Source organism: Odocoileus virginianus, chromosome 14 (assembly GCF_023699985.2).
Source record: "Odocoileus virginianus isolate 20LAN1187 ecotype Illinois chromosome 14, Ovbor_1.2, whole genome shotgun sequence".
NCBI classification, from domain to species: Eukaryota; Metazoa; Chordata; class Mammalia; order Artiodactyla; family Cervidae; genus Odocoileus; species Odocoileus virginianus.
The window spans coordinates 40,735,223-40,750,182 of record NC_069687.1 but is presented as its reverse complement, the minus strand read 5'-3'; the positions used below and the strand labels follow the sequence as shown (position 1 = coordinate 40,750,182).

General features: G+C 36.9%; 1 long non-coding RNA gene across 1 annotated transcript; it reads left to right on the top strand.

Moving 5' to 3' along the window:
- Positions 1 to 465: 465 nt before the first annotated feature.
- Positions 466 to 5,814, top strand: LOC139038185 (uncharacterized). The gene is made up of 2 exons (XR_011491112.1): positions 466 to 826; positions 5,252 to 5,814. It is a non-coding gene; the product is annotated as an uncharacterized lncRNA (long non-coding RNA).
- The last annotated feature ends 9,146 nt before the right edge of the window (positions 5,815 to 14,960 follow it).

Here is a 14,960-nt window from a genome sequence, read left to right as displayed (position 1 = left end):
GAAGAGATAATACCAAGGTGTCCTCTATGTGGAGTAGGTCATTGCCTGCAAGTTGTGTGAGAGTGTTAGTGAAGAAGAATACTGGCCTTTTGAGAGAATATTAATGATTAAGAATACTTGCCCTGAGTAAATGAAGTGTAGGGCACAGATAAACAGGAAAAAAAATCAAGCGAGTGACTGTGCAGCAAGTGTTGGAAGACTTCCGCCCCTCCTCCAACTCTAAGTTGATTTAAAATAACTTGAAAAGGCTATTTTTGAGAGAATGTAGCCTTCAAAGCTGTTTCAAGAGGTCCAGAGGACCTTTTTGCAATCACCTTCAGATGTGACAGAGAGTGATTCTGGCTTACCTAACTGGTTAAGGATTTAGCTAAGAACTGCCAAGAAAAAAGAAAAGGGAGGCTGGAGACTCGGCACAGGCTGGCAGTTAGGAGTGGGTACTGGTCATGAGCCAAGAGCAGTAAACATAGGTTTAAACAGTTCCCACTCCAAAGAGCTGCAGGAAGAAGCCAGAAGTCAGGGTCACTGACTCTCACTGCTGAGAGAGCTGACTCTGAGTAGACTACTAATTTGAGAGATCACTAAAAGCAGGGCAGCCCCTGCCACAGAGTCGTGGACAGGCTCCTCTGGAAACTGTGGAAGGAGAAACCGCTGAGACTAAACGAGGAGGATGTTGCTTCCGGGAGGAATCGAGGGGGCAGCCATAGAGAGCAGAGACTCCGGAAGTGGGCCTCTCTGTCCTTTCAGCCGAAGCTTTTTGGAGGGAGACAAGCGAATGGGACAGAGAGAGGGGTGGAAACAACTCCACTATTTGCTTGCTCTTCTTCAGGTCAGTACAAGCTGTCATGTTAAAGTATTGCTCAGTCGGAAGACACAGTACTCATTGACTTATAAAGCTACCTGATTGAGCTGGAGCTTGAACCATCCATAGAAAGAACAGCTAAAAATCCAATCATCTGACACTCTGAGAGAAATGCAGCCTGGAACAGAGGCCAGATAACTGTATTTTAAGAAAGACTGCACTGTTGCAACAGTTTGTATCTGACCATCAATATACCCACAGAACTCTTTAAGGAGATCAGTGTGAGCAAAGCATTTTATAGACAGACAGAGCATGGTGGGAGCCATACTGTGAATCAGGCCCTGAATCAGTTACAGAGATGAGAATAGAGCCCAGTGTCATTTAGCAACTGAAAATACTGACAACAACCTAACAGCTATTGGGATTTTTTCCTATCTTTAGATAAATTTATCACCAGAAAAGTATCTTGCACCTCTGAGGAATTGTAATTTAGCACAGTGATAGAATTTGATATGTCTTACTGGTTTCCCAGGTTAAGGAAAGAATGAAGATGTTTGGAATAAGTCTTGAGATAACAATTCCAGCATTGTGTGAATTGCTCTGGAGAGAAAGATCAGGAAGCAGTCCAGTTAAGAAGATTTTTATTGAAACAAAAAGATGTATTTTCATTTTGACCTTTGAAAACATATATGTTATTACACAAATTTGCACAATATTTTTTCCAGTACACATTGTCCCAAATTTAGGAAACATTTTTAAGGGGCCTAGTGAAGTGCAAATCTCATTATAAAATATTTTAGAAATGTATTTTTCCATGACAAAAATTTGAAGAATCTTACAGCTGAAAGGCACCTTAGAATTCACCTCATCCAACAACTTACCTCACATATGAATCCTTCTGCCCCTCTCCAATGTCATGCCTGAACTACATGTCTCTAAACCCAGTGAACATCATGGAGTCTTCTCATAAGCATTTAACATTTTTTATTTCATGCGTGCATGCTAAATCGCTTTGGTCATGTCTGACTCTTTGTGACCCCATGGACTATAGACCATCAGGCTCCTCTGTCCATGGGATTCTCTGGGCAAGAATACTGGAGTGGGTTGTGGTGCCCTCCACTAGGTGATCTTCCTGACCCAGGGATTGAACCCACGTCCCTTATGCTTACTTGCATTAGCAGGTGAGTTCTTTACCACTAACAGTACCACCACTTCTTAAAATACTTCTTTTCTTGGTTTCTGGTAAATAATAGTTTCCCCCTTTGTCTCTGATGACTTCTCTTCAGATTTCTGAGCAAATTTATTTTCTTTTGCTCAGCCACAAAATAGTGAATTTTATCACTATTGGCCCTCTCCTCTTTTCACTCCATAGATTGTACAATTCATTCCTATCACTATGATTACAATCTGTGTGATTTGATTCACAGATGTTATCTTTGATCTGGATTATTTTTGAGTTCCAGATGAGTATAACAAATCCTTGCTTTATTTATATCTTTTCTTGTTTTCTTTAAAGATGTCTCAAAGCCAAGGTGTCTGCATCCAAATTCATGATCTTCTCTCCTCCCCAACACATCATCCCACAGAGCTTGTATCTGAGTCGTAAGCAGCTCAGTCACCCTGAAGTCCTCCCACAGACACCAGAGCCTCTTGATTGACTTCCCAAGTACTTTTAAAACCTGCCCCTTCTCTCCATCTCCACTGCCACCAACCTAATTTAAGTAGGCAACACCTCCCTCCTTAATTATTTTGTTATTCAACGTACTATATCCACTCCCCACATCCACTCTTGCTTCCATCCAGTAAATTCTCTACCTCACCATCCACAGATCTTTTCAAAACCCAAATTTGATCAAAGACTGCTTTAAAAAAAAAAAAAAACATTTAAAAAGTGTCCCAGTATCCTAAGGATTTAAGAAAGAAATTGAAGTTGCTCAGTTGTGTCCAAATCTTTGCTCCCCCGTCCATGGGATTCTCCAGGTAAGAATGCTGGAGTGGTAAATTTCCTTCTCCAGAGGACTTTCCCGACCCAAGGATCGAACCCGAGTCTCCACATTGGGGACCAATGCTTTAAGCTCTGAGCCACCGGGAAACAAATGCTAAAGAATGCTTCACATTGTCTGTAGGATCACACTGAGTCTCACCACTGGCTGCTCACCTCACACTACCTTTCCCCCGACTCCCCTTCCTCCAACTTTGGCTTCTTTCAGTTTCTTGGATAGGCCATGCTTGCTTTTATCTCTGTTGCTTTGCCTCTGTTTCCTCTTTACCCAGTTAGCTCCCTCTTAGTCTTGCATCTCAACTCACTGGCACCTCCTTCCCTTGACATTCCAGACTAAGATGGCCCTTGTATCGCATGCTTTTCTGGCCCCATCTCTTTCTACCCCTGCAAAGTAGTAATTAGAACATCTATTTATTTGTGCCTGTCTCCTCCACTAGCTTGGACATTCCATGTGGGCAGATATCTCATCTGGATTTATGCACCATTTTACTCCAGTGGCCACACAGCACCTGATACACAAGTTAAAGGCAGGCACTAAAGATTTGTTGAGTACATAAAGGAATTCCTTTCTGTTCTTGAATATTCCCAGTAAGAGAGAAATCACAGCCTCCTGAGTCAGCTCATCTTTTTTTTTCTTTTTCCCTTTGGGATAATTTTACTGGAAAAGTTCTTTCCTATATTCAGGCTCAATATATCAATTTATTCTTGCCTCTATAAATGTATAAAATAATTTCATCTCTTTCTCTATAGTTTTCAAATATATGCTTTCAAAATCACGAAACTACACTCTCCTCTTCTCACTAGTATTTTTTCCTCCACATTTGCCATCCTTTTTATGCTCTTTAACATATGATAACCTTTGATAACTTTAGTCTTCTATTAAGATAAATGGATAATTTTATTAAACACCTAATAAATGACTCATTTTTATATGCACAAACTGTCTTACCTCAATACTCAGAGGCAGAATTGCTGGCTGGATTTCTAAACATGGTCAATATTAAGAGTATCCTAAAAATTTAAAGATGATTTTGGAGTTAATTGACATATTTGTATGAATATTTTCTATTTGAATATTATTTAGAATAACTTAGATGTATAGATTAAAATATAGCTCTTGAAAAAAGCCTATTCAATTGACCGTGTCAATATTTGTTTAAAGTAAAACTGTTCCACTTTTTATACTCTGGCAATAAAATGAAAGCCTTATTGAAAAGTCAAGTGTCTTGGCAAAATTCAATTGATTTTGGTGCTTAGTGTGAGATAAGCACATCAATCTTCAGTGAATGTTTTTTGGAAGGAGGAATGCACAATTCAAAGATAAGATGGTTTCTGACCATGGAAAAGTTGGTATATCTGAGGAGTTGATCTGAGAAGCTAAGGACCACCTTTCACTTGTGATTTTCACTTGTAAATAATATTTAGAAAATTATGGTAAATAGTCATGACAATTCATATGCAAACTGATTCTGTTATAAATTCCAGAGAATTTCATTTCTCAAGTTTAAAAAAATGGCCCCAGAGACCTATTCAAATTCTACCTTTAAGTCTCCTTTGCACCAAAAATTATCCTAAGCTCTATAGGTTTACTCCCTTATATTAAGAATTTATGATCAACATAGATTAAAATTTGACAAGATACAGAAATTATATATTTAGGATTAAAACATTCAAATGGGCTTTTATGGGATCAGTCCTTTGCATTTCTAAAACAACACAAAAATCATATACTTTGAAAAAAGTTAAAGACCCCCAAATTTAGTTTTGCTGACTCCACTCTCTTCCTCAACTGATTCTCAAATCTAAGCCCCTTCCTTACCCTTATTTCCCACACATAAAATCTCATAATTCGTGAGAAACGAATTATTAGAAAGAAATATTAGTAAATAAGTAAATAATATCTTTGTGTATTTATCGGTTCGACTTAAATTCAATTAAGAGCATCCTCCACTTTTGAAATGTATGGTATTCATGAATAGAGAAAGTTTTGTGACTGGGAGTGAGTCGGCAAGAAAGATTTCCAAGGAGGTGATGACTTGAAATAATATAATTTATCCTGATTGTGTGCTGAACACTGACTTCTTAACAAAAAAATTAACTTCATTTACTTTACATTTACACTATTTTTTAAAGCATAATTGCCATATTATCTTTTATTTTTTCCATAACCTTTAGAAAACTCAGACATTAACACTCTCATGTACTATATCTTTTTTTCTTAAATTTTCTTCAACACATTTAAATTGCTAAGAATATAAGGCTACTAGATTTAGACTGAACAAGGATTACTGCTGAGGACAGTCAAAGCTGCATCTGCCGTGTTCACTGATGTCTGTTAAAAAAACCCCAAAGCCTTTTATGCTTCAGCTTGAACTGTGGTTATCATGGTCCTAATCATAGTGCTTATCATCAAGCCTTTTTTTCTGTCTCTAATTTTCTCTTTCCTTTAGGAAAGCACCCTCACTTCAAGTCGAGTTCGCGCCACAATCTCAGATTTCAGATGCCTCGGTTGGAGGATGTGTCATGTTGTGTTGGAGCGGAGAGGAGGCGGTGCTCGCCAATCAGCAGTTTCCATGTGCTAATCCTCACCCCAGTTAGTTGATTTGGCCCTCTGCATTGTGACCACTGTGATGGTCAATCACTCAGCTGCTCTATTCAGGCTCATCATCTCCCTATTCTTAGAGATTATTCCGTCATGGCCACCAAGACAAAAAGAGAGAGAAAGGGCATCAAAAATCATCAAAATCATGTGTCCTGAAAGAAATACGCAACGTGACCAGAATGTTTTTTTATCTAATTGACTTGATGTAGAAGAAGACTTCTACCAAATTCTTGGCAATCAAATGCAGATGATTAGAAGAAAGCAGAAACTGAACGGTGCTGCTGTGGTGACGGTGGTGGTGGTAGTTTGCTGTTTACTTTGGTTTCCATTTATGATAAATTCCAACCTCACCTTTGTATTGCGAGGCCATTTCTCTAACCTTCAATAAATCCATTATTTATTTAAACCTCATGCTAAGAAAACAGTGGCTTCAGAAACAATCAGTGTTGCTCTACTCATAATATGCCCAACATGCTTTTTCACTCTAAGGCTGACATTGATTTAATCATCTTGTGAAAACTTATTTATCACCTGCCAATTGATTTCTGCAGTAACGGGAATCATCTGGTATTTTGCTATGCTTATCAAATTGCAAAGGAATGTAATGAGAAATCACTTATTATAATCATTTTCATTATGTTTATGAGATATCTGTTAAACACTGGAATGTCTGTGGCAATGTCAGGAGTAATTACTGCAAACATCTTACTGTACTGAGCTCACAATGATCAATTCTTATTACCTAATATGTGAAACAGTATTTTTTGTCAAAGAATGGTAAAATCCTCTGAAATGTTTCTATAAAGAATTTACTTTTTATCTCATCTTGATGAAAAATGTTAGAGCTAGGTAGAAGTGTTTGCTGACTCTCCTTACTGATAAAATGATCCCTGCAAAGATGGTTTTCAAATAAAAACAAAATTTCTTTTTCTACCTCCTTAGAGGTACATTTTATCATAAATGCAAATGATGATAAAACTTGGCAATCTTTCTGCTATAAAGAATATTTAAATGAATGAATGCCAATTAAGGTTGTAATTTATCCACAATGAGTCTTATTTGCTCTTTTCTTTACATCACTTTCTCCTGGAAGTCCAGCTCCACATTCCAAAGGATTTGGTATGAGCATTGAGATTTATAGGCATACTAAATCTGCAAATCAAATGTTTTTTTCTTTTAATGATTTTAAAATAAGAAACATTCTCTTAAGTGCATTTTACTTGAGGGGATGAGGGGCACATAATCCCAGCTATGAACTTCTTAGGGATATCAAGAAGGTAGAGAACTAAATGTGATCACATTGCAGATGACATCCCTCTGCCTTGGTGAAAACACATCAGACCTTCATGGAGGATAAGGTTTGAGAGTCAATAAAATGGAGCAATTGAAAGGTCAGTTAGTACTCGTGGGGATGACATAGTTCACTGTGAGAGCATGTGTGTGGAATGAGGTGACTTGTAGTTTCTAAGTGTTTCATTTATATACGAGTGGGACTGTCCTAGATGTTTCCTAAAATTGGCTAAATTCACAGCTGAAATTTGCCCACCTCTCTTTCAGTGTTTCCTCACTACTAATGATAACTCTGCTGTGGAATAAGCAGTGCTGGGCAGACAATGATACATTTCCTCCTGCTCTTTGGAGTCAGGTGGACAGCCAGGCTGAGTTCCAATCGAGATGTGTGTGCAGGTGGGACCCACTGTGTCCTTGGCAGAGATCATGGGTGTCACTTCTGGGAAGGATAAACAAGCTGGAAACCACCTGAATCCTTCTGTTATCACATGAACAAAAGGTGTCTCGAGAGTCACCTGATCCACAGTGGCAATCTTCTGAGTGTGAAACAAACCTTGTTGCATAAAACCATTGAGTTTTCAGGATTTATACGTTACCACAGCATCGCCTATCCTAGCCTAAACAGCATACTTCGTTGTTTTTTGGTTTTTTTTTTTGGCTAAATCTGACAAGTAACATTGTGTAAATTCATGTGTATGTAGTGTTATTTTGATACATTTATATATTGTAATATGGTTGCCTACTTACCTTATTTTCAACTTTCTTATCTACAAACTCATGTTTTTATTGATATGGCTTAATTCACCTCTTCCAAGAGGTATTTGCATTTCAATAAGATGTTTGTAAGAAGCAAATACCAGCAAGCCATGAAAAATATTAATCTCTAATAGAAAAAATCTGAGGTCTATGACAAAGAGCAAGAGAAACTCATTTATAGAAAAGTAACTTCTGAGAGCATCTCTAGCTGTATCATTTACTCCAGAATTATTCAGACTGTCTTTTTAAAAGTCATATTTGTTCTCCATGTTTCTATAGTTGCTCTCTTCTAGTCAATAAAGTGCTATTTTAGCAGGGAACAATAGAAGAACAAAGAATACCTTTTTGTCCAAACACTTTGAACAGTTGTAATTCTATCAAAAGAAAAGAGTATAAAGTGATTTATTCTAACAGGTGCATGCACAAAATAACAGCTTCCTAAAATAGTTCACATTGAAATCATTTAGATAATAGGCATTGTGTGAGTTCACTATTGTGCTGAGAATCATTTTGCGCATCTCTTTATGACACATAAGCTTTTACAAACAAAATTTCAGATAGCAGGTCACAATTTTTGAGTTGTTTTCTCCATAACTCCACCCATTTCAACTGCATCCTCAAATTTCCAAGCCTGTTTATTTTATCCTCAGGGACTGTAGGAAATACTGACTCTGAAAGTGTGGCAGTTCGGGAAGAGCATGGATTTTGGCAGTGGATCTTGGCTTAAAATTCCTTTTGTTATTTATTAGCCTTATAAGTTTCATGGAGCAAATCTAAAGAGTTTCAATTTCTTTGCATGTTAAAATAAGGAGGAAAAAACTATCCCATAACAATTGTTAGATTTATTTATAGATATAACTGAGAAAGGCACTAGCACAGTGCCTGAAGATAATAGAAATTCAACATATAGGAATCCATTTGAGAATAATTTTCTGTAGGCATATAATTAACATCAAAACCGCACATATTTTAAGATTCTGAAAATCTATACATTCATTAATCCATCACCCAAAACAAGATTTAGAGCATTTCTATCACACCAGAACGTTTCTACAAGCCCCTTTCCAGTCAATCACATCCTCCTACCTCCTTCCCCTATCCCCACCCCCATATAGGCAACCACTTTCTGATTTCTATCATCATATACTTGCTAATTTTGGACTTCATATAAGTTGAATCACAGAGTGTATTCTTCTGTGCCTAGAATTGTTTGTTTAATTTGATGTTTTTGGAGATTAGTCACACTATTGCATGCAGCAGTTAGTGTTTTTCATTGCTGCATAGTATTCCATTTAATGAACATACCATAATTTTTTTGTTTCATCACATGTTAATGGACATTTGAGCTTTTGTGAACTTACATTTTCATTTCTCTTTAGCAAATACGTAGAAGTAAAACTACTATATCATAGGGTAGACACATGTTTAACCTTAAAATAAATTACCAATGAACTCTCTAAAGTGGTTGGGCCGTTTTATACTCCTACCAGCAGAGTACGAGTTTCAGATACCTTAAAGCTTTGCCTATATTAGTATTTAGTGTTATAAATCTTTTTGATTGTAGCCATTCCAAAGGATGTGAAATGGTACCTTGTAGTTTTATTTTGCATTTGTTTGATAACTGATAATGGTAAACACCTACTCATGTATTTATTAGCCTTTTGTTTATTTTACTTTGTGAAGTATCTAAGTCACTATCTCTTTACTGGGTTTTTCATACTTTTATTGCTGACTTTATATAATCCAGACACAAAGTCCTTCATCATATGAATATACTTTAAATATTTTCCCCAATCTGTGCTTTATATGTTTTCTTCACAGTGACTTCTGATGAGCACACTTAGTTTTGATGAAATCCAACTTATCTTTTTTTTTTCCTTTGGTAGTTAGTGATTTTAGTATTCTGCTTAAGAAATCTCTGCCTACCCCAATTTTTCCTCTATGTATTGTGGTTCTGGGATTTACATTTAAGTTTGTGATCCAGCTTCAATTAACTTTTATGTATGGAGTAGGAGATCAAGTTTTATTTTTTCCATGCAAATAAGGATGATAATCATTTAATGCTAGGTTTACAAGTTCAGGTGTTATTTTTGAGTTTCAACCCTAGATACAACAAAGCATATTACATTGTCTTCAGGATCCCTAAGGTAATGTTAAAAGATTTCAACATTTTTTGAAATAAGTTTAGTTGTATTAGAGAAATCTGTCAGAAATGTTATAAAATAACCATCTTTAAATAAATTGTCAAGTTAGTGATAATCCATAGAATTTGCATTAACTCCCTCTTTATCCCCCAGTGTGGTTTTCTATCTTCAACCTTTACAGTCTTCCTCCCAACCTCTGGCCGTGTGTGTCATCTGTGTGTATTAGGTCTCTGTCCTTATTCCAGACGTTTCTTTCCATATGTCCCCTTCTCTCCTGGCTCTTCTCTATATTAGATGACAGCAAACTGCTCTGATAAATAATAGAAACAAATGTGTTGATGTTTATTACCCCATTTAGCTAACTCATCTCTACCTAACAAACAATATCTTCTGGACATGATGTCAACTCAAAGTGGGAATTTAATGGTAGAATTTTCAGACACTGTGTAAGTTGATGGGAAGATAAATTAGGGGTCAGTCAACTCTGTGATAATCTTAAAACCTCTCTTTCTGGGGGACACCCATTATTTGATTTTGCCTCAGCCTGGTCCTCATATTCTAATATAGAATGACCTGTCCTTTCATCTGGACATTCACCACAAAGGGTACTAATTCTTGATTTGGTCGGAATGATACTAGTTTGATTACATATTACATCACTCACAGTCATTTTTTGAAAGGCCACAGCTTTGCAAAATGAAATAGCTGTTACTTTGGTTGAGTTTTTAAAGTTAAAAGTGAATTCAAGGACTGTTAATTATCTCTTGATTGCTTATTATGTGGCAAATGTGAATACATAGAAAGTCAATCTGGATCATTTTGTACCTGTGCCAAAAAAGGAATTTCCAAGGTTAGTGAACTTCAAAAAGTCTGTGTGATGGGAGTAATTTCTCTAAAATGTTCACATTCACTGCCTGTATAATGTTGATTCACCATATTATTCATGACCCTACATAAATTTGGTGCTGCTAAAAGTCACTAAAATCAACAATTTTACACAAATGTTGGTATTCTAATACTTAACACACCCCTTGCTAAATTTTCAATTTCATCTTTCATTTTCATTCACAAAAGATTTTATAATTTACTGACATTTTTGCTGAGAACAGTTTCTTCATAAACCTAAGCTTTTCAAATTCTTTCTTTCACACACATTTTCTATTGAACTTTTATTACTCAAAAGACTAATCAGGCAGCCATTTCTTATCAACAGCCTCTTTTCCTACTATGAAAGATTTGAATGACTGCATTCATTCATTTCACTCTTTCTGAGAGAATACACTCTCCCTTGGGCTTTTCTTCCTGCAGCATTCCAAGGACATATTTTATAAATCAAATTCTGCCAATGATTCCCTGTCCAAACCTTTCTGGAGCTGTGTTTGCACCCAGGGTCAACAGAAGCAACTTCAATATCTTCAATTATTTGGATAAAACCCACTCTAACTTTAAAGTAACTGTTGCTTTTTGGCAGTTTTCACCTGTTCTTTCTTTGCCTTGTACTCTGATTTTTATTACTCCTACAAATCTACTCTAGTACCATTTTGAGAATCCAAAAGCTCTGAATTTTACCGTGTTCTTTCCACTAAGAAGGAAAGCGACCTGATAAATTGTTCTCATATTATAATTGGTTTTGGGTATTATTGCTCTTCAAATAAAGGTGTTTACATATTTTAAACTCCTTCCCAATTTAAAGGTGATCCAATGGAGGGGAGACTTCTAAACTCAGAGCGTCATGGTGAGTTTTTAATGATGGAGACCTCTGTGGGAAAGATATGTATGGATGAGGTGGAGTGTTTTGTTTTATTTTTTTTTTTCAAGTAAACCTAAAATCACACAGACTACTCCACCTACACAAAGCTGGTCACACTTAATGTAAAGCAATTGTAAATGAACCTAGGGGAAATCTTACTTCACTACTATCCCATTAATGAATAATGCTGCTGATCATGCTAATACTGTTGTTGATGATGATGATGATAGAAGCTTATATTTATTAACCTCTTACTTTGTGTCAAACGCTATTCTGAGTGCTCTTGAAATATTCTCCTTTGTATCTCCAGAACAGCTCTTTGAATCAGATAATATAATTATCCCCCTTTTTAAAAACAAAGAAACTAAAGCAGAGTAGTTAAGTAAGCTGTCTAAACTCACATAAATAATGAAAATATTTAGCTCTTCTTGTCCACTGTCTACAGACACTAATATTAACGCTTTCTAAGCATCGTGTCCTTTGTTCTCACAAACCCTATGAGAAAGCACTGGAGGCTTAGAGAAATTAAATCATTTGTCCAGCATCACCTTGTAAGCAGAAAAGACTGAAAGAAGACACCAGCTCTGTTTGGTACCTAAGTTTATCTTCCTAATTACTATGCTGTTTCACAATAACATACAAAATTATTGCAGATGATTTTGCTGATGTAGTAATAGGAAATGGAAGTTTCTTCTTGAGCTCACTGAGGAATATGTTATGTGGCTGATGTATGAAGCAGAGCCTTCCCATTTTTCAACACAAATAAGCTTTGTGGGTTCCACTGCAATATGTTCTCGAAAATGTCAGTTGCCCCAATGAGCAGTTTGCTTTGGGATAAGAGCAATAGTACAAAGAAGGAAGAGTTAGAGATGATGAGGACTGGAGTCCAGGAAAATGGCGCCTCCGTGGCCGCAGTTCTCTCCAGCTGCCTGACCTTTGAACTTTTTCCAGCTTTATAAAAAGACAAAGATGCTTTTGGACAAGACAGAATGAAATTCAGCTAAGGTTATGGTCAATAACTTAGCCACATGAGGCCAATGTAAACAGACTGTCTTGAAGAATTGGACAGTAGGGAAATTTATCCATCAAACCTGGAGCCTGTTATCCGATCCAGTGTTATTTTTCAAAAATACTTTTCTTTCACTAAGCATCGATCCATGTAAGATGCACAAGAGAAGGCAAAAAGTCAAAAAGCTAAACACTAAAACATATATACACGTATATGGGACTGGTAGAAGTCACAAATACTTTCTCTGATTTTTCCACTTATCATTTAATGGAACATTTTCTCTTGTATTTATTTTTTCTCCATTTTCTTCAAAACACAAGCTCCCGACTTTGCAACAAAAGTCACAGTATATGTTATCTTTCCTCCATGTTTTGGGTGCCAGTATTTCCAGATATTCTACTTAATAAGCCTGTTTAAAAATCATGCATAGCTTACTCATTTTTCATTGTTTATGTTCATTTATTCTGATTTTGACACCTTTTGCATTTTTCTATCTGAGGTGATACATTATAGTAAAGAACTCTGTCAGATCTTTGTTTTCTTTCTTTGCTTATTTGAGGTAGGAGCAAATTACTTTTATTCCCTTGAGCAACCTTTTCATAAATTATGGCATCTCTTTTTTTAATTCTTATTTTGAGAGTTACATAGTGATTTCTTTTTATGTTGGCATCTGTTCACACAAGCCATGCACCATGGAGTATTCATTTGATGCCTCTATTGGTTGAATCTCTTTATCTTGAAATATATAAACCATGAAGCAAAAGTTTTCATGTATCAAAAAATGAAATGTTAGGAAATTATAAACCCAGAAGCTACATATATTTTTTTATCTTCGTAATTTTCCCATGTGTTATTTTCACTATAGCATAATGGAAGGGAGGCATATAACAGGGAAGAAGGGCTCAGATCTAACAGAATTTTACCTCACTCACTATTTTAAAAATTTATTCATTTTTCAATTGGAGGATGATTGCTTTACAATGTTGTGTCAATTTCTGCTATACAACAATGTGAATCAGCTGTTTGTATGCATATATCCCCTCCGTTTTGAGCCTCCTTCCTACTCTCCCCCAGTCTCATCCTTCTAGATCATCACAGAACACCGAGCTGAGCTCCCTGCTGCTGCTGCTGCGCTGCCAAGTCATATCAGTCGTGTCCGACTCTGTGCGACCCCAGAGACGGCAGCCCACCAGGCGCCCCCGTCCCTGGGATTCTCCAGGCAAGAACACTGGAGTGGGTTGCCATTTCCTTCTCCAATGCAGGAAAGTGAAAAGTGAAAGGGAAGTCGCTCAGTCCTGTCCGACTCTTCGCGACCCCATGGACTGCAGCCTACCAGGCTCCTCCGTCCATGGGATTTTCCAGGCAGGAGTACTGGAGTGGGGTGCCATTGCCTTCTCCATACAGCAGCTAGCTAGCTATTTTACACATAGCAGTGAATATATGTCAGTGTTACTGCCTCAATTTCCCTCCTCCTCATCCCCTCTGTGTCCATAAATCCATCTCTATGGCTGCATCTCTATTCCTACCCTTTAAATAAGTTCATCAGTAGCATTTTTTCCTAGATTCCACATATATGTGTTAATTTATGATATTTGTTTTCCTCTTTCTGAGTTACTTTACTCTGTATGATAGACTCTAGATTCATATACTGCATATGACCCAATTTTGTTCCTTTTTATGGCTGACTAATATTCCATTGCATACATGTACCATTTCCACTGTATAATCATAAGGAATTTGATTCAGGTCATACCTGAATGGCCTAGGGGTTTTCCCTACATTCTTCCATTTAAGTCTAAACTTTGAAATAAGGAGTTCATGATCTGAGTTCAGAATTCAAACTACTGCACAGTTACACTCATTTTACATGCTAGCAAGGTAATGCTCAAAATCCTTGAAGCTGGACTTCAATAATATGTGAACAGAGAACTTCCAGATGTACAAGCTGGATTTAGAAAAGGCAGAGGAACCAGAGATCATTTTGCCAACATCTGCTGGATCATCGAAAAAGCAAGAGAATTCCAGAGAGACGTGCATTTCGGCTTCATTGACTACGCTAAAGCCTTTGACTGTGTGAATCACAACAAACTGAGGAAAATTCTGAAAGACATGGGAATACAGACCACCTGACCTGCTTCCTGAGAAACATGTATGCAGGTCAAGAAGCAACAGTTAGAACTGGATGTGGAACAACAGACTGGTTCCAAATTGGGAAAGGAGTATGTCATGGCTATATATTGTCACCCTGCTTATTTAATTTATATGCAGAGTACATCATATAAAATGTTCAGGCTGCATGAAGCACAAGTTGGAATCAAGATTCTGGGAGAAATATCAATAGCTTCAGATATGCAGATGACACCACCTTTTGGCAGAAAGAGAAGAGGAACTAAAAAACTTCTTGATGAAGGTGAAACAGGAAAGTGAAAAAGCTGGCTTAAAACTCAACATTCAAAAAACTAAGACCATGGCATCCGGTCCCATCACCTCATGGCAAATAGATGGGGAAACAATGGAAACAGTGAGAAACTTATTTTCTTGGGCTCCAAAATCATTGAAGACAGTGACTGCAGCCATAAAATTAAAAGACACTTGCTCCTTGGCAGAA